The sequence below is a fragment of the Panthera onca genome, chromosome B3 (genome assembly GCF_046562875.1).
Source record: "Panthera onca isolate mPanOnc1 chromosome B3, mPanOnc1 haplotype 2, whole genome shotgun sequence".
Lineage (NCBI taxonomy): Eukaryota > Metazoa > Chordata > Mammalia > Carnivora > Felidae > Panthera > Panthera onca.
Window position 1 is genome coordinate 76,936,008 of NC_138344.1, and position 19,204 is coordinate 76,955,211.

General features: G+C 35.8%; 1 long non-coding RNA gene across 1 annotated transcript; it reads left to right on the forward strand.

The window, feature by feature from the left end:
* Positions 1 to 632: 632 nt before the first annotated feature.
* LOC144616536 (uncharacterized) lies at positions 633 to 2,224 on the forward strand. Its single transcript, XR_013555903.1, has 3 exons — positions 633 to 843; positions 1,308 to 1,378; positions 2,094 to 2,224. It is a non-coding gene; the product is annotated as an uncharacterized LOC144616536 (long non-coding RNA).
* Positions 2,225 to 19,204: the final 16,980 nt, after the last annotated feature.

Consider the following 19,204-nt stretch of genomic DNA (forward strand, 5'->3'; position numbering starts at 1 on the left):
ATTGTGTTACAAATTTGCATTATAAAGTTGGAACTCCCTAACTCGTTGTGTTGCTCACTTTAAAAATTCATAAAATGAGAAAGGTGCCGTGCCTTCATTAGAAATTTAGTGTGATTATTTGGAAATAAAAATTTAAATTATGAATCACATGAAACCTTTCAAATGCAGTATGGGGGGGTAGGGGACTTTATGCACCAAATCAGAAAGACAATGTCTCAAAGACAAGATTTTTAAAAAGCAATTAATTTGGATCAAATACAAATATATGGCAGTAGAAATATCAGACACATGTTTATCATTCAGTATGCATTAGAGATTAGTTCTTATTCGATTTTTATTAAGCATGTATTTATTAAATAATAAGATTATTTTTATGTTCAACTCATGCTCTTTTCTATGAATGAACCATGATTTGTTATCAGAAAGATTTAGCTGGAACTGTGCTGTTTTAAAAAACCAAGCAAATCACCTCCCTGCGTCCCTCTCTCCCCACTTCCTCCCCTTCTCCTTCCCTTGCTTTCTTCCTCCTTCCTTCCCTTTCTTCGTTCTTTCCTTCTTTCATCCCACTTGTCTCCTTTTCTTTTCCTTTCTGTATTCCCATGAAATGCCCATGTGCACAAGCAGGACGGATGCCTTATCCTGTGAATAAACTGGCAGTGTTGATCTACAGCTGTATGCAGACCACATCTTTCTTCCAAAGCTGCAAGGCGCACATTTAAACTCAAATCTCAGAGATTGCAGCACCTAGATTGCAGTACAAATTGGTATGACCAACCAGACCCAGCAACCATCGATCTTCATTCTTTCTGCCACCCTGGAAACTGAAACCTTTTGTAGCAAGAGGTAACTAAAATTTTGAAGTCGACTTGTAATAAAGGGAAGCAACAACTTTAAGATTGGACTGAAATATCTGACAGCTCTCTGAAACAAAACAAAAACAAAATGTACCCAGGTTTCAGTTACGCTCTATTTGGTTTCTTTTCTTGTTAAATAAGCGCTGGCATATAACTCATTAGACACCTTGTGGGCAGCCCCACAAAGATGTGGGCAGTTCAATTTAGAGTAAGTGGGAGGTGTATAATTCAGCATTTATGCTTCCGGATAAATCAGGCTTCAGCATGTGAGACTTTTGCCATACGCTTCAAATATTCTTATTTCCCTAGCTGCTGGCTCAAATTTGAATTTAAACAGGCACATAAACAATACATGGTGGGAAAAATAAACAACTTTTTCTAAAACAATTTCCATTAATAATGAAACCTTTGAGGCAGTAAACTGAGAGAACTTTCTCTGATTTGTTCCTTCAGTTTGGATGTGGATAGGAAGATTGTGTCCAGGAAGCCAAAACCAGAAGATCATCTGTTTAATCCACTCCCAGGTAGTTCTAAAATATTTTTACCTAGCCTTAGAAACATTAACTGTTGCTCAGAGAATGTATTTTTAACAGAGGCTTCAGTGTATTCTGTCTGCTTGGTATCCCATCATTTCTGCCCTGCTGAGGGCCTTTCCAAACATAGACAATATGCCCAGACCAATGGTCACATGTCTCTAAGGATGAATTGACCTAAATCCCTTAAATGGTCAGACAGGGGACCAGACATGATTGTGGATTTTCCTTCTATAAAGAAAAACAAAGACAACAAACAAACAAACAGAAACTGGAGTGTCTCTTATTTGAGAATCATCCCTTCTCCCATGAAGATGATTAGAATGTTGTAGAATGTGGTTTCCACAGTTATCAAAACGAAGTTCCTTACTAAGCTTCAACAACCAAAATAAAACAGCAACATACTGTTATTTCCCAACCAAATTTCCAAATATTTACAAATCAATAACTGATTTACCCAATGCTAGTGATGGTTGCTAAGGTACTGGCATTGCTACTTGGCGTAGACTATTAGCAAAAAATGGCAGGAGCTATTCTCCTATCTGAAGACACACCCCTGGTGTGTTTGCAATTCCTCTCATGAAGGGGTGGACTCTACTTGCCCTCCTCTTGAATCAGGGCTGGCTTTGTGACCTTGCTTTGACCAACGGAATGCAATAGAAGTGATGTTTGTACTGAACATACATATTTTTTTATGTCTGTGTAGGAAATCCTGGAAGGCTTTCTTTCTCTTCAATCCTTGGCATCGAAGAGAATCACCTGCCACTTCCTCCAAAGATCACTAGTCATTACCTTACTGAGATGGAGTCTATTATTAAACCCATTCTCATCATTCTGATCCAGGTTAAGGATTCAGGTTTCTCCTATCCTCCCTCAGAGAGACTGGTGTCTATTACTTAATTAATTACTTAATTTCATGAGAAATCAGCATGGGCCTGGATGTTGTAACGATGTTGTAAGACTCTTTAGAACATTATTCCAAGGCCTGCAGCTTAATAGGTAGGTGAGCAAATGTCCCTTTCCCCGCTGTGTACTGTATCAATGATTTCTAAGGATAATTTAGTCTAACACTCTGCAAGAGATTTAGTCTTTGCCAATGGTTCTGTTTTCTAGAAAAGAATTATAAGTTTCCGAGCACAGCATTCCATCAATTATTTAGAATTAGTATTTGGCATTAAAAAACAGACCATTTTAACCTGAATATGACTTTGAGTAGCCTCCTGATATCTGTAATCATTTCTCCAAAATTCTTTATAATAGGAGCACCTGGGTGGCTCAGCCGGTTAAGCATCTGACTCTTGATTTCGGCTCAGATCTCAGGGTTTAGGAGATCTAGGCCTGTGTTGGGCTCCATTCGTGCTGCATAGTGCAAAGCCTGCTTGGGATTCTCTCTCTCTCCTTATCTTCCTGCCCCTCCCACTTTGTATGCACTCTCTCTCAAAAACAAGTAAATAAACTATATTTATTTGCTTTTGAGGGAGAGTGTGAGCTCTTTATTTTATTTTATATTATATATAGGATCAATCAGACTACATTTAGACTACATTTGGACTTTTGTTTATTTGTTTGTTTTTGCTGTTTCAGAAATCACTGAGCTCGTTCTATGCACCCATTCAGAATATTGGGGTGAGGGATGATGACTTCCCTAGGGTAAAATCAGAATGCCAGTGTCCAACCTTTATTTATTCCTTTGAATAATAATGTCCCCTATATCCTGGGATCCAGGACAAATGGCTTGATATGCTTGACTTTTAAATTATAGGTATTCTTTAAAAGGAGAGAATACATAATGGAAAGCATTTAGGGTTGAGATTATGCCATAAAGATGAGCTGTTGGCTTTTGGAAGCAACATCTGGAGACTTGATGCTCAGGATTTGTATATGCCTCTGTTTAGAATTTGAGAAGCAAACACAGCCCATAGAAATCTTTGGTGGAATTGCTATCCAGAGCTGAAATATAAGGTTTATTTATAGCTCTAACATATTAAATATTAATTTCTAATATCAAAGAAATAATCATTCACTCAAAAAACATGTTTTAGGTTTCTAGTTTTATTCAGGCTTAATGGCAATTGCCTAGAAATACTAAAATAGGCTGAAATATGTCTTTGAAGGGTAAGAATTTGGGAGGATAAATTTGGGAATCTAAAACACCACTGTAGTGAGATATATTTTGGTGAGTTTTAAAACAGGAGTACACATTTGTCAGGCAGATAAATAGGGATGGTGATGATCCATGATTAGAGGGGTTAATTCCAAGTAGACATTGGGAAAGGCAAGGGGTGATGCAGTATATACTGTGTACAATGAATTATAACAATGACTGTGGGGTAATACTCAAGCAGAGGTGGAGATAAATACTCAAGATGAAAAGAGAGTAGAGACCCCTATATAAAGGATATTCTAAAGCTTATGATGGAGTTTTTAAGTCAGTCATTTGTGTATCATTTTTACAACTATAACTCATGTCTATAGTCCATGGGCTATTTCCTTTGATATTTTCTTTAAGTCAATCCATTTTTTAATTGCATGATCTTACATTTTAAATCTTACATTTGTCCTATAAATATAAAATCAGGACCTCTTTCTGCAAGTTATAAATGGAAAGTAATATCTCAAAACTTTTTAAAAAAAATATCCTTAAAGGCTAATCAAATACAGTTAACTGCCACTTAGAGTTTTATGGTTGTAGGTGCCATTCACTGAATTAGCTTAGGATGGTAAGAGAAGTCAATATTGTGAAGATTAGGAGGTCAGCTTTCAGTATGACACCTTTGAAAGGGCAGTGTGTGGGGACTCAGAAAGACGTTCAGAATTAAAGATAGTCCTAGAAGTTTAACTCAGAGGCACATTAACCTGCAGGAGGAAGTTGATGCTCTAAGAGTGAATGACCCCAAAGGTTTACAAGGGTTTAATTAGTCAATGAACAGATTAATAACAGATTCATCTAGGTAATCAGTATTACCTGGACTGGAAACAAATTAAGAATACTGGTTTTCCATTTTTGCTTTTCTCCTCCCCCTCCTGCTCCCCTCCCCCCCTTGTTGTTATCCTCCTCCTCCTCCTCCTTCTTTTTCTTCTTCTTCTTCTTCTTCTTCTTCTTCTTCTTCTTCTTCTTCTTCTTCTTCTTCTTCTTCTTCTTCTTCTTTTCCCACCTGTATTCCAATCCAAAAGTAACTAAAATTGTCTTCCATCACCCAAGGACAGAATTGATAAGAAAGATAACTTTTATCTTTGGGGCATGCCCTCCTAATATTCAACTTCTATATCATGGTGATAACTTTCTTTTCATTCTTCCTTTCCTCCTTGATGCCTAAATGTTCATGGCTAGACTCTGGCCTAGGACTCTCATGCTCTTTCTGAGTTGCCCTGCTTTACCTACATGTTGAAGTTGCCCTCATGTGCAACTCCTACCCCCACGGATTCCTCCCTTGTGTCACCTTTGAAATGACTTTTGCCTGTATTGTATATTTTTGAGGACTCAGTCCCTCTGATTAATAAATTGATACTAGATGCAATAAGTATTAGAGAAGCATGGTAATATTATATTAGTATAAAAAACACTTCTTAGATCAGCAAAAACAGGAATATTTTAACAATGACTTTCTGGAAAGAGTATCTTTATTCTTCTACTCTAACCTACCACTGACACTGAATTTCAGTGAATTTCAAACCAAATGTGGGAGAGGTCACATTCTGCATTTTCAGTCCATGGTGGCAGAGAATTTCAGCCCAATGTGGTACCCATCTGAATTGTAAGATGTTTCTCTTGATGAAGGTAGGAGTTAGTATGTTGGGTCTGTTTGTGATACCCATAAACCATTTGAGACTTGCAACAACACAGTGACAATGGAATGAAAGCTTGCTAGATTGAGAAGGACAATTCAGGGAATTAATCTTCCAGGCTAAAGTCAAGATTGTCAGAGAATGTGGAAGCAGTATCATCAGGCAGTCCAGTGGGCTTACAGCAGGACTTACAGCAGGGTAAACATGTAGCCCACACAGTATCTAACAAAACGCAGACAACTCTTATGGTAATAGAAGAACTTGATGCTGGAGGGATTAGGCCTGATAAGAGTGCAGTAGTATAGGAAGTCTCATATGCATTCTGTCCCTTCTATACCCTACACTATTTTAATTTTGAATTTGATTTGCCCTCATTCATAGGGTGCATTGCAAAGGGCTCCAAATCCTTTTCCTCATTGGAATATCTTTACCTCATGTTCTAAAATACACTTTCCAAAGGCACAACTTTTTCCAAAGGTTCCTTCTTTTGTGTCTCCCCTGCAGCATTTGACCCACTGCCTTGTACATAGACTGCACCCAGTAAATTGTGGTGGCTGATGATTTAAGTATTTTTTTAAAATAAAGTTCTAAAAAGTTCTAGAATACACTAAGTAGGAATGTGGCTGTGAAGGAATTAGATTGACAATAGCCAAAGCCTATAATAGACAGTGTGCTGTTAAAAAGTAATGTCATTGAGTTTAAAATAAATTGGGTGAAATAATTCATCTTTATGATGGATTAAGACAGTTCTGCTAATGAGACATGCAAATGTTGATGCCATATCTTCTAAAATGTGATTGGATAAGGTAATAGAGTTGGTCAATAAATCAGTTTTGAACAAAGAAGCATAACCATAAAAATTCAGTACAACATAAATTAATATATCTGTTATTGAAAAGATTAATTCTGAGATTATGATTAATATAATTAATTGTTAGATTTCAATATAATGGGGGATTTTATCCTCATTATTCTGGGATTAGACAATGGAGTGAGTAAAATACATTTTTTTTTGTCCCAAGCAATGATGCTGCAACATGATATCAAAAGTAAAAATGCAGGGTCAGAGCTAAATAATAAGAATTTACAAAGGCAAGAGACCTAGAGGCTAGTTCCCATTCTATTTCCAAGTTGTATGAGGCAAATCATCTTTGGGGTGTGGGGGGTTCAGATCAGTCTCTAATTTAACAATTCAGAAAGATTTGTTGAGCTCCAACTTCATTCCAAGCATTTTTGAGGCAGGTGCCCATCAACCTGAAATGTTTTTTATCCTTAAAAGTCCCTTTTCCATATCTACATTTTATGATTTTACTACCTATAACTGTGCTTTGTAATATTTCAACCTGCTGAAGCTGTGTTTTAAACAAATGTGACACAGAATCAGATATATACCCACATCAAAGCAGTGATTCAGGTGTGGAGGACTCATTCTCCATCTGCTTGATAATCCCTTCCAAACTTTCTCTTACCCTACTCCCGAAGAACTCTATGGTATATAGTCAATTACAATTTAATGTGAACTTGACTGACCTAGACTAAACTCATCAACATTAGTTTAATAGAGAGAAAAAGTAAATAAAGTACCTGTAATATGTGAAGATATACATCTTTCCCTTGCTCCAAATATATCAATGTTTTCATACTTTGGCAATACTTATTCTCATCTTTTTTTCCTGGTTCTTAATTTGGGTTTACTTTCTCTGTGTTAGTCGAATTTTCTACTACTCCTCCGCATAATGCTGAAATAATTAGACTGATTTTCTTTGTCTTAAGAACTCAGCACTGATTCTTGCCACAATACATCTATTAAGGTGAATCCATTGTTTTATGAAGTCATCTCCATTCTTTTCCTAATTCTTTCTCAGAATTAAGTAGCTGTCCTTGACTGAATTCTTCCAACTCAATTTATTTAAAGTCTTATGAATTAAGCACTAAATTGTATATTGCTTTGTATTATTTTCTATTATTTTATGTCTAGCTCTTTTGGCTCCCAAACTATTCTCTTGATAGCCATGTGTAATCAACATGAGAAAAACCCTTAATTTTTTCTGTCCTTCTTTAACAAATTTGTCCACCTAATCAAAGGCCTTGAAAGTTGCCAGAATTTAATTTACATAGTGCTCAAGGCTTGGTGGTGCCTCCATTTTGAATAATGTAACTTTTCACAGATTTTCCAACTGACCCCAAGTCATGAAGACCGTGACATGACTTAGAAATATCTGCTTCAGCACTGTTCACATTATCATTGCCTTAAATGCCATAGTCGTACTTCTTTCTGGAATATAGGCTAAGCTATGAAATCCCTAAATTTATAGGGATATTCCAGTTTTATTCATACTTTATACACATTATGCCTAATTTTAGAGAAAATCTAGGTCTCCAAATCATGATGTCAAACAGGCATACATTTGATGGAATATAGTGCTGACATCTAAGGGAATCAGATTTGATGGCTTGGTCCTAAGAATGGGAGTTTCGGGGGTTATGTCGGTGCTCTCAAATCAGAAAGAGAGCAGGTGGGGATGATACTCATCTAAAAAGGGTGGAGATGGTTGAGACCTTAAGAATTGGAAGGTGACAAGGGCCAGGCAAATGTCTAGGTCTCTAAAAACTAGCCAGGTTTTATCCCCTAAAAAAGTGATTAAATACCAATCAGTAATGAGGGCAGAAATCCATACATTTTGACTAGGAAAGGGAAACAGAGATGTAAAAAGGGGCTGTGGATCTAGAGGCCAAAGGGGAATTCAGGACTCAGATCCAGGATCTTCAACCCTGAGTTTATAGTGGGATAACAAATTTAAATCACCAGGAACAATATCTTTCTTACACATTTTATAAATAGTAGAGTGTCTCGGAGCATGTAATAAGCACTTGATGATTAATGACATGTGATTGCACTGTTAGAATCTTAAATTAAACCAGCCAATATTATTTTTAATTTCTATCTTCTCTATCGTGTTTATCCTTTAAAAGGATATTTGTATTTTCATCTTAAACATAGAAAATAGCATCATTATTTTATTTCTTCTTCCACAAAGCAGAATTTTTTCAATCTCTATGTTTAGAAAATAGTATGGATAATAATTCAGCACATTTTTCATCCATGAAAGTCTATGTACTGAATGCAATAGAATAAAATCTTACAAGTGATGAAGTGAATATATTTTTTTACATTCAGTGATTATCACACTAAAATAAGTCTAGAATAAAAGAGCTTCTGAAATATATGTGTCATTTACTTCAATTTATTAATAAAGAAATCTTTAGGTAGGGAGAGGACAATGACTCTGCAGCAGATTTAAGTAATAATATTTTAATCTCTCAGTGTTTTGTTTATTCAGAAAAAGTGTGTGATATATTGCTGAAACATATCTTATGTAGGAAATAAGTAGTAATGAAGTAATTTTGAAAAAACAGAACTTTTGTTTCCTAAACATTTGTGGAATATTATGCATTAGCATGGTTAAGAAGGCTATTACTAATGGTGTCAATGTTATGGCAATTTCATTTCAGACCAATTCTATGTGAGTGCAGACAAAATGTGTTCCGTAACACAGAGATTTTTTTTTTAATTTATTTCATTTTATTTTTGAGAGAGACAGAATGTGAGCTGGGGAGTGGCAGAGAGAGAGAGGCAGACAGAATCTGAAGCAGGTTTCAGGCTCTGAGCTGTCAGTGCAGAACCCGACATGGGGCTAGAACTCACAGACTGTGAGATCATGACCTGAGCTGAAGTCAGATGCCCAACCAACTGAGCCACCCAGGCACCCTATGCAGAGATGTTTTGAAGTCATAGTTGACCTTCTAAGAGTTACAGCACTGATAGAAATGGTGGAAATCCTTTATTTTCTAGACAGAAGAATGGTCTGTTTATAGGGTCCTTTAAAATATGTAAGGCACTTTCATTGTGTTTTTGTATCCAAACTGGAGAAAAATCTGGGGTAATGCTTTGTACTTAACATAGTAGTACAGAAACTGAGCTTCAGCAATTTAACTGACTTGTTTCAAGGCATACAAAATTGCAGAGCCTAGCCTCAAACAAACTCAAGTTTTCAACTCCTAACATTACTGTCCTCTCTCCTAATAGTCTCTGTCCTCTGTCATAATAGTCTTTGTCAGAATGTTGCAGATGTAATTGGATGAAGCCTTGTGCTATGGAAAAACATGCCAACAGTTTTCTAAGTTTTTAAATAGATTTTTCAGACCAACACCATATTTTCAGTTTACCATTTTCACTTAGAGAACACAACTTGTCAAAACCATAGGTGGTGTGTGCTTCACAGGACCTCGACGGGAACATGAGGGGTGCTCTGTGTGATGGTTAGACAGGTGTTTTCAGACTGTGAAAAATCCATTAAAATTCACTATCATCTGTGCTTTTGCTGTATGTGTACCATATTGTAATAAAACTTTAAAGTGTCATTCAGTTTAATATATTTGAAAGGCAATGGGATTTATGAACATTGTATTATGCAGATTTTAGGGTTTGGAATTTTATAAGATATTGGAGCAGAAACCATATTTGTTGTATGGTTATTTGACTCTTAAATATATTTAAAATACCTACCTCCCTCACAAGTCACTCATGCTCACACACACACACACAGTGAAATAAAAATAATAAAAATATTATACACAGTATCAAAAAGACTTAGAATTGTTCTTGGGAGAGCACATAACTATACATCATGGACAAATCAAGAAGTAAATGCCAGAGAAATTAATGTTAGATAGAAAATTCCCAAGTTGAGCTACAAATACAAATTCAAAGGACGACGTTGAGTTCCTAACCTGAGACATGAGATGAAACATTCAGAATAAATGCCTTAAATGTTGTAATAGACATAGTTGTTCTACACCTCCAAGGATGATTTAAAATGCATTCACATATTACTGAGATATTATCTATCACATATAAGAAATTTAAGCCAAAATACCTTACTTACCAAAAAATACCTTTTGTGACAAATGTGAAACTAATGTGACAATTCAAGGTCTCAAGAAGATTTTCCTCAGTAATGAGATACTTTGATACCATCTACTGAAAAAAAAAAAAAGGTAGAAAAGAAATTGCCTCAGGGTTTGAAGGCCAATCTTATTAAGAAAGAATATATATAAGATGGGCAAAACTTGTTAATTGTAGTCCTGATCTGAGATTATAATTTTAATATCACTGTTACTGACAATAAAAATTACCTTGCCTACATAGTGGTTTTGGAAATGGATGTGGTATTCAGGTTGAGGTAAAACACATGATAAAACATAGCATTTTATTTTAAATAAGAAGCAATCGTATGCATAAAGCAAAACTTGGTGCACTTGCAAAAAAGGCGATGGTCTTTTTGGTAATTCTGACCTTGTTTAGAACTGTGAGGGAAAAACATGTGGGCACAAAGCAAGCAATGAACAAAGAAATATTATAAACAATATGGAAAGGTAGACCTCATTGTTTCTGGTCAATTTGAGAAGAGGAAAACTTTGTGTGAGCTCTACAGTTGAATGAGGCTAGAAAGAAATCTGAAGACCTGGTTATAGTTTTGGGGATCTTTCTTTGCTCATTTATAAATAAAGGTATCATATCACAAGGTTGTCCTAGTCTACCTAAAAGCAGAGGCTGAAAAGAATAGAAATTACAGGATCACAAGGATGTGACCAGCTTATTTTGTCCACTCTTTACTCCATCATAAATTCTTTCTAAGAAAGACATACTAAATTCAGTTGATACTATTAAGAACCAAAGTTAAGATGTGATTATTGCTATTGATGTTAGATGAGCAACGAAAGCAAAATGTCCGAGTGTCTCCAAACAACAACATCCAAGGTTACTAAATGAGATACTTTGAGTTCCTTATGCTAAGGAAACCAACAAGGTATGGACCTTGTGTCAACTTTCATATTTTCTGGAGATTAATTACTAAAAGTTATGTTTCTTGCTAATGTAATATGTTTAAAAAGGAAACTAGGGGTGCCTGGGTGGCTCAGTAGGTTAACTGTCTGACTTCAGCTCAGGTCATAATCTCACAGTTTGTCAGTTCAAGACCCTGGTCGGGCTCTGTGCTGACAGCTTGGAGCCCGGAGCTAGCTTCTGATTCTGTGTCTCCCTCTCTCTCTCTCTCTCTCTCTCTCTCTCTGCCCCTCCACCACTCATGCTCTGTCTCTCTCTCTCTCTCTCTCAAAAATAAATAAACATTAAAAAAATTTTTTAAACTAAAAAAAAAAAAAGAAAAAGAAAACTAAATTTAAACCTAAGACTATCTTTAAAAATAAACCTATTATAAAAAAAAAAGTGATGGTAAGACACATAAAAGGACTGGTATCTAAAATATACACAGAGAAATGAAAACTCAACAGAAGTAAACAACCCAATTAAAAAATAGCAAAATACTTGAACAGATACCTCATCAGCGAAGATACACAGATGACAAAGCATATGAAAAGATGATCATCATAACTGCTCATCAGGGAATTGAAAATGAAAACAAAAATGGGATGTCACTACATACCTATTAGAATAGCTAAATTCAAATATCTGACAATACAAATGCTAATAAGGATACAGAGCAACAGGAACTGTCATTCATTATTAGTGAGAATTTGAAATAGTGCAACTTCTTGGTATTTACCCAAATGAGCTGACAACTTGTGTCCACACAAAAACCTACATATGAATGCTTGTGGCGGCTTTATTCATGATTTCCAAATTTGGAAGCATTCAATAATTCAGTAAGTGAATGGACAAAAGGTGACAGATTCAAACAGTGAAATATTCTTCAGCAATAAAAAGAAATGAGCTATCCAGCCATGAAAAGATATGGAGGGATCTTAAATACATATTTCTAAGTGAAAGAAGGTAAGATGTTTTTTATTTTGTTTTTGTTTTTTGAAAAGGCTAAATAGTGTATCATTCTAACCATATATTCCAGAAAAAGCAAAACTGTGAAGACAGCAAAAATATCAATGATTGCCAGAAGTTTGGGGAAAGGGAAGGAGAAATGAAAAGGTAGAGGACAGGGGATATTTAGGGCAGGGTAACTACTCTGTATAATACTTTAATGGTGGATACATGTGATCTGTCAAAACTCATAGAACATATAGAGTGAATCCTAATGCAAACTATGGACTTTAATAATAATGTATCAGTATTGTTTCACCAGTTATAACACATTTATCACACTAATGGAACATGTTAGTTAGATGGGAAACTGTGTATGTGTGCATGGGAAGAGAGGTATATGGACCTACTGATCAATTTTTCTGTAATCCTAAAATTTCTCTAAAAAACAGTCTATTAATTTTTAAAAAGTGAGTTTTGTTATTAATAATTTGTTTCCACTATCAATTACCTCTTCCAATATTATTGACTTCACAGTTGCACAATGAACCACTCATCTGGGAGTTTTTATCAAGTCTTAAGTGGAAACTTTGGCTGAATACATTAAATATAAGCCTTAGGATATGAATTGCTGAGAAGAATATTCTAAATTATGAAGATATATTTTCTAAATTAGCAAAAGTTAAAGGGATTTTGCTTCGCCATTTTGCATGTCTCTCAAAATCATCAGTTCCACGGAAATAATATAACAATGCAAAATAATATAACAATGCAAATAGTTTTTATATCATAGCAGCTTTTGAATCATGTTTATCTTGTGTAAAGGTGAAGAGATCTATGTTATATATCTATAAATCATACACTATTGGTATTTTTATCTTTAACCATGTTGATGAAATCATTTGTATTTCCATCTAATTATAATCTTGAGGCTACATGTAAGCCTAATTTCCTCCAACACTTTTCTTCTACCAACATGTATAATAAAACATCTCGTACTTGAATATGAAGCTCTGTAGTCCACTATACATAGGGTCATAGGGAAGATATGAAGTTTCAGGCAAAGACTAGAGGTTATTTGCTGAAGGGCCTATAGCTAATAAGTGATGGCCTCAGAGCTGATATCCAAGAGGGTCTTAACTGCTATGTTCATCAGAGAGGAGGGGCTGGGCCATTACAGAGAGTGTATGGAAAGAAGGAATAGGAATGAGCTTGCGATTTCAATTAAGCGGATACAAAGGATGGAGTACATTCCTGTTTCAAAGTAGAGGTAAGACTTGTTTCGAAGGAGAGCAAGTCTAAGTTAAATTAGGAGACAATGTTAGCATCTGAAAGCGAGGAGTGCTTCAGCCTTCCCCTTCAGCCTCTTCAGCCTGGTTAGCATGTGTGTCATATTTTCTTCTTCTGTCAGCTCTTGGAGTGTAGCAAACAAAAAGAAAGACAGGAATTGTTAAAAAGCCTTTTCCAAATTCTTTCTCACCTCTATCCCAAACTGTCCAGATCTATATTCGAATTTATTGATTCTCATTTCCTTGCATGACCTCATTTTTCCTGACAGGTTTTCAGTGGTCTAAGAGGTGCTCTCAAAGAGCAAGATTATTCAAGTCACACCATAGTAGCGATATTAAAATTTATTGAACACTTAGAAATTGCTAGAACTTCTAACAGTTCTTTTACATGAATAGTTTCATTTAATTATATTACCTCTTATTACTCTCATTTGATATTTGAAGGAAATGGGGTATATGAAATGGTCACATCTCTGGCTGAAGTCAGACAACTAGTGAGAAAAATTTGGATTCAAACCTAGGTGGATTAATTTGAGTTCACATGCTTAACTGATAAATGAAGCTTCTGCACCCTAGTACCATATTTTGTCTGTGGGTTTTTTTGTCTTTGTTTTTTGTTTTTTTGTTTTTTTGTTTTATTTTTTTGTTTTGTTTTGTTTGTTGTTGTTGTTTTACCTCCTGTAGTCCACTTGTCTGCAAGACCTTGCTCCATTATGCCTACCAGTGCTGAATCGGTTAAACTGGCGTTATCAAGTCTCCTAACTATGAATGTAGAAGAAAAATCTGAGGAGAGAACCTGCATTAGTTTTATCGATCTGCTTTTGCAGAATTGAAAACAAAAAGCCATCTTGAAGCACATCAATAGAATTATGGTTTCCCCTGTGAGAATTTACTGCATTGGCGTTCTGATTTGTTCTCTTCTAAAGAAGGAGCACAGAAAAAAATTATTAGGTGCTAAAATAGGCTGGCCCTGATGAATTGCTGACAGTTCCACATATCTTTCTAGTGTTTTGCTTTCCTCAACTCATGCTAACATTACTCATCCAGCACTTTAACAAATTATAAAGGGTTTATTCAGATTGACTTTTTTTTTTTTTTTTTAAAGATTAAGGCCCTGGGACATCAAAGCAGCATACAAATTGCAAGTCATTAAATGAAGTTCTGGGATTAATATATATTTTATAGTGTAGCATTTCTTTTCTTTTATCTCTTCTACCTTAAATCCATCTCTGTTCATGAGGGCATTGATATGGCTATTACAAATCCTGGTTATGCAATGATAAAATTGAGTCAATAATGGTGAAATGTTACTGCTTTCAAGGAACTTTCTGGGATGTAAAATTATACATATATTCCATGCACAAAATATATATATGTGAATTACACATAGAATCCATATATATGTGACATACATGTTCATATATATATATATATATATATATATACACACACACACAGACATACACGTGCACATATGTGCACGAGAGAGATTTTAGAGTCTAATCTCATGCTTGTCATAGGTCAAATGTCTTTATGCAACTCAGTTTTAGTCAGTTTTTTTTTGCTAAAAAATTAGTTTTGGAAAGGTAACAATTCCAATTCCCACATGTTGATATCAGTTAGATCATCTATAAGATGTATCTTTCTCAAAACGATTTGAAGAAGACATATCCTGTACATTAGAAGCAATAACAGCAACCAAATGATTGTATCCTAAGCATTTTTCTCTGTTGTGATCTGCTCTTTTGAGAGCACCATTCAGTTTGTTTCTGACATTGCTCTGTGGAAGAAAAGTTAGAAGACTTGTTTGCAGACAGTTTGGTTCCTCTTCAGTCACTTGACTTCAATAAAATTCACCTTACATGCTCATCTGCACAGCTTGCACAGCTTTCTGGCTACCATGGAGCATTAGTTCTCTACCTAGATTCTGGAAGCCATCATTCCCATTGGCAACAAAAGACTGAGCTCACAGACAGTGCAACCACTGACTGAGGACCACCGACATTGAAGCTAAACAGCACTGCTTTTCCCACTGGATGGGGCACAGAGATGCTGAAGAGAAGTGGAGGAAGCATCATAGCTTGATTAGAAAGTATTGAGAAGACATGAGATTTGGAAGTTTTATAGCACAGGATTTCTTTCAAGGTTTGAATTTCTATTTGAAATGTATTTAACCCTTGGTGTCAAATCAACCACTCTGTTTTAAGCATTAGAATAGAATTGGGAATCTTTGCTTCCTTAACTTTTTCTCTTTTCAAAAGTGCCTTATTGACTACAGAGAATGTTTTTGAGAAGAGGCTGTGAAACCACAAGTCCTTCTGGGTTGACCTTTTTGGTGAAGCAGTGATCTGATGCCACTGAGTGAGAGTAAAACGGTTTATGCTTCGTGCTTTTAAAATGGGTTATAAACGACATGAGGTTGCCTTTATTAAATTACCTTTTCTTTTTTAACAAACACCATCTGTTTGGGCTTGGCAAATCTCCCACAGGAAAAAGAAAAAAAAATAATGATATCCTGAAATAGAAAAGAGAGTATAACTTTTTCCTTCATAATTGACCCTGGTAATTTACTGAGGTGAGGTTATGCTGGTTCAGAAACACAGCTTTATAAGTTTGCAGTACTAATTTAGTTACTTAGATTTAGTTACTTGGTGCAAAAGTTTGACAGATATTTAAGAAAATATTTTAAAATCCATTTCTTGTTGATTATCTTATTTATTTTTCCCCAAAGAGATGAGGGATTAATGACTTTAATATTCTGTCCTCCCATTTCATAGGTTGGGAAATAGAGACAGGGATGTTGCAGCTTTTTAAAAGATGATATGGCAAACAAATGATAAGGCTACGTGTCAAATTTAAGTTTTCTGGCTACCAATTCCATATGATTTCCATTGCCCTCTAGGTCTAGACAAGCAGAAATGACATGAGCTTTATTGGACACCATAAAGATATGAACTCCGTGAGGGCAGTGTCGAAGTAAGAAGCATCAGCCGCTCCATAACTCTGGGCTGCACAGTACTTTTTGTTATGTCATGAGGGTACAGGTAGCAATGGTGAAGAGAAAATGACTAAGCAGGCTGCCTCCAAATAGAAAGTTGCTGAGACTACTTGATGGAAAGAGTCCAACCATTTTGGAATGTTTGACCAATAGCCTGGATAATGGCCGATACAAGAGAGTCAGCAAAGGTAAAAAACACAGCTGCTCAGGGTTTTGATGAGATCACTTCTTTCAGCATCATCAGTTATTGGGGATGATCAGACTTAAATTCTGAAAGAAATGAGGCTAAAACCAAAGGAAATTAAGATAGGCGAAAGAAGAGTTAAGATGAAAGGAATAATCCATGGTGTTATTGCGATCTTGGTGACTGCTTGCTCGGTGTATTCTTTTTTTAACTTTGTAAACAGTGTAAAGTAATTGTCAATGACTCTGCCTAAGGGGCTTACAACAGAGCTATTCCCGGCCAGAGTTCATTCACTACTACTGACCTGGAGGGTTTCTGTCTCTGGATCTAAAAAAATCTCTTGGAGACACAGTGAGGGCAGCCTCAGGCCAGGGATTCTGTACCTGTGTTGGGTAAACATTAGAGTTCTGCTTTCTATAGATAGGACTAGAGAATTCAAAGATCCACTGGCATCCTAACTGACATCGTGCTGATTCCTAATAAATTCTCTTTAAATTAAAATTGTGGCAGTATTTGAAACTAAATTTTTCATTTGCCTTTCTGAGTGCTGATCCTGGAATAATTTAAACATGACTGAGATGGAAGTGCTGGGTGACCAGAGTATGGACCATTCATAGGGAAGACACATTCTGTCTGAGTCTGCTGAACATCTTCAGTTGGCTATGGCTACATCTCTCGAGCATCCATAAAATAATCTTTCTTTAACTCCTTTGCTCCTTGTTCTAAATTCCTTAATGAGCAACACAGATCTCTGTAATAGTGCTTGAAATAGCCCAAGAGGAAGTAAAATGGTTTATATGAGTACAATCTCAGCTTCAAGGACAAAAGTATATTAATTAATAGGAACGTATTTCAGAGTTCACTTCTAAAGTTTGTCATTTCATTACTGTCTTGGCCAAAGTACAAAGTGATGATGATCTTCATTATTTAACTCCAATGGAGTCTCCATACCTTCTTTCTGAAATTCTTTTTTTTTTTTTTAAAGTAGATTATCTTGCATTTTTTTTTCAGTCTGCCACTTTGAAAGACAATATGCTACCCTTCTTTTCTGCTGTTCAGTCTCTGGTCCTTCTTTCTCTATGCCCATTCTCCCTCCTTTTTCTTCTACCCTTAATCTCCTCACACACACTCTCCGCCACCTCACCTTTTTTCACCCTCTGATGTTCCCTTTCTTCTTTATATCTTTGTAATATTTATTGTATACGATTTGGGATCTAGAAAAGAAAATGTTTTTAAATAATTAAAATATGAACTGGAAAATAGTCATAAAAAAAAGCATACAGAATGCAGTGCATATTCAGAGGGAAGAGCAATGCACTTTAGCTTGCTGGTGGGGAAAAGATCAGTAAAATTTGATGGATGGATGTTCTCTGAGTTGAGTGTTAAAGCACAGGTCGAATTTGGCCATGCGGGAGTGTCAGGACAAAGGAAGGGAGGTAAGAAAAGATTGAGTAGTTGTAGTAGTTCTGTTTGTTCCGTTTACTGTTAAATGAAGAGAATAGGAAATGTAAGGTCAGAATCAGACAATGAAGAATTTTAAATGCTACACTGAATAATTTGAAATTTATTTATTAGGTAAAGGGAACTTGAATTTTTGGAGAAAATCAGTGCTGTGGCTCATGAAGATTAACATGGCAGTGATGTAAAGGATGGTTTGAAAGTGGCTGCTTGTAATAACTCCTGTTAGATTAACAAGGTCCTCTTTTCCACTTAATGATTGTTGTATGTTTGGTTTCCTGGGAAGTGATTTGGAGATAAAGATAAGCACACAGAGGTTTCTTAGGGCATGCTCCTGGGAACAATCCCTTGAAAGGAAAGGGAAAGAAGCACAATTGAAAAGAGAGAGAAATCTCCAAAAAAAATCTCAGATGACCCCAAAGGGAGTTCTCCAGCTAGTATGACTCTTTTGAATTGGGTTTGTCATTGAATGTGGGCTGCCCTAGGAAGGAGCAATGGCCTCAGGTAAGATGACTCCTTAGTGGAGGTAATTCCTGAAAGAAATTTGACCTCTGAATTCCGACAACAGTGCTCCGTATAGCTAAAGGAATAAGTCTTTCAGTTTTGGCAGGAAAGTTACACAAAACATCACAGCATCTCCTACAATTGACTTGTTTATATCTAAACGTCTAAGGTGTGTTCCAAGAGAACCTTGAATATCTTCTTTCAAAACACATCATATTCAACAGTTATTAAAGGCTTACTTATTTGTCTTTGCAACTGAAAGGTAATTTTTGTGTCGGCAAGAATTGTGTCCTATGGTTCTTTGTATGCATAGCATCTAGGATGGTAAGAAATAGGTGTTCAAGAGATAATTTTGAAAGAAAGAATGAAAGAATGAACTGCTTTAATAAAATCATGCTTTATCCAAATTAAGTGTTTTGAAAATACAATAACAGCTGTGCCTGGGTGCCTCAGTCAGTTAAGCATCTGAGTCTTGATTTCAGGTCAGTGCATGATCTCACGGTTCATGAGCTAGAGCCCCACAGCTCAGAGCCAGCTTGGGATTCTCTCTCTCCCTCTTTCTCTGCTCCTCCCCCACTTGTGTGCATTCTCTCTCTCTCTTTCAAAATAAATAAGTAAACATGAAAAAAAGAAAATGCAAAAACAATTCAATGATTCTTTAATACCTCAAATCAATTGTGTCTCAAATCAAACACAGGGGAAATATTCCCCCTCAAGATGAATGATAGATTCCAACCCTCCGTTGTTTGTTTGTTTTTTTAATATA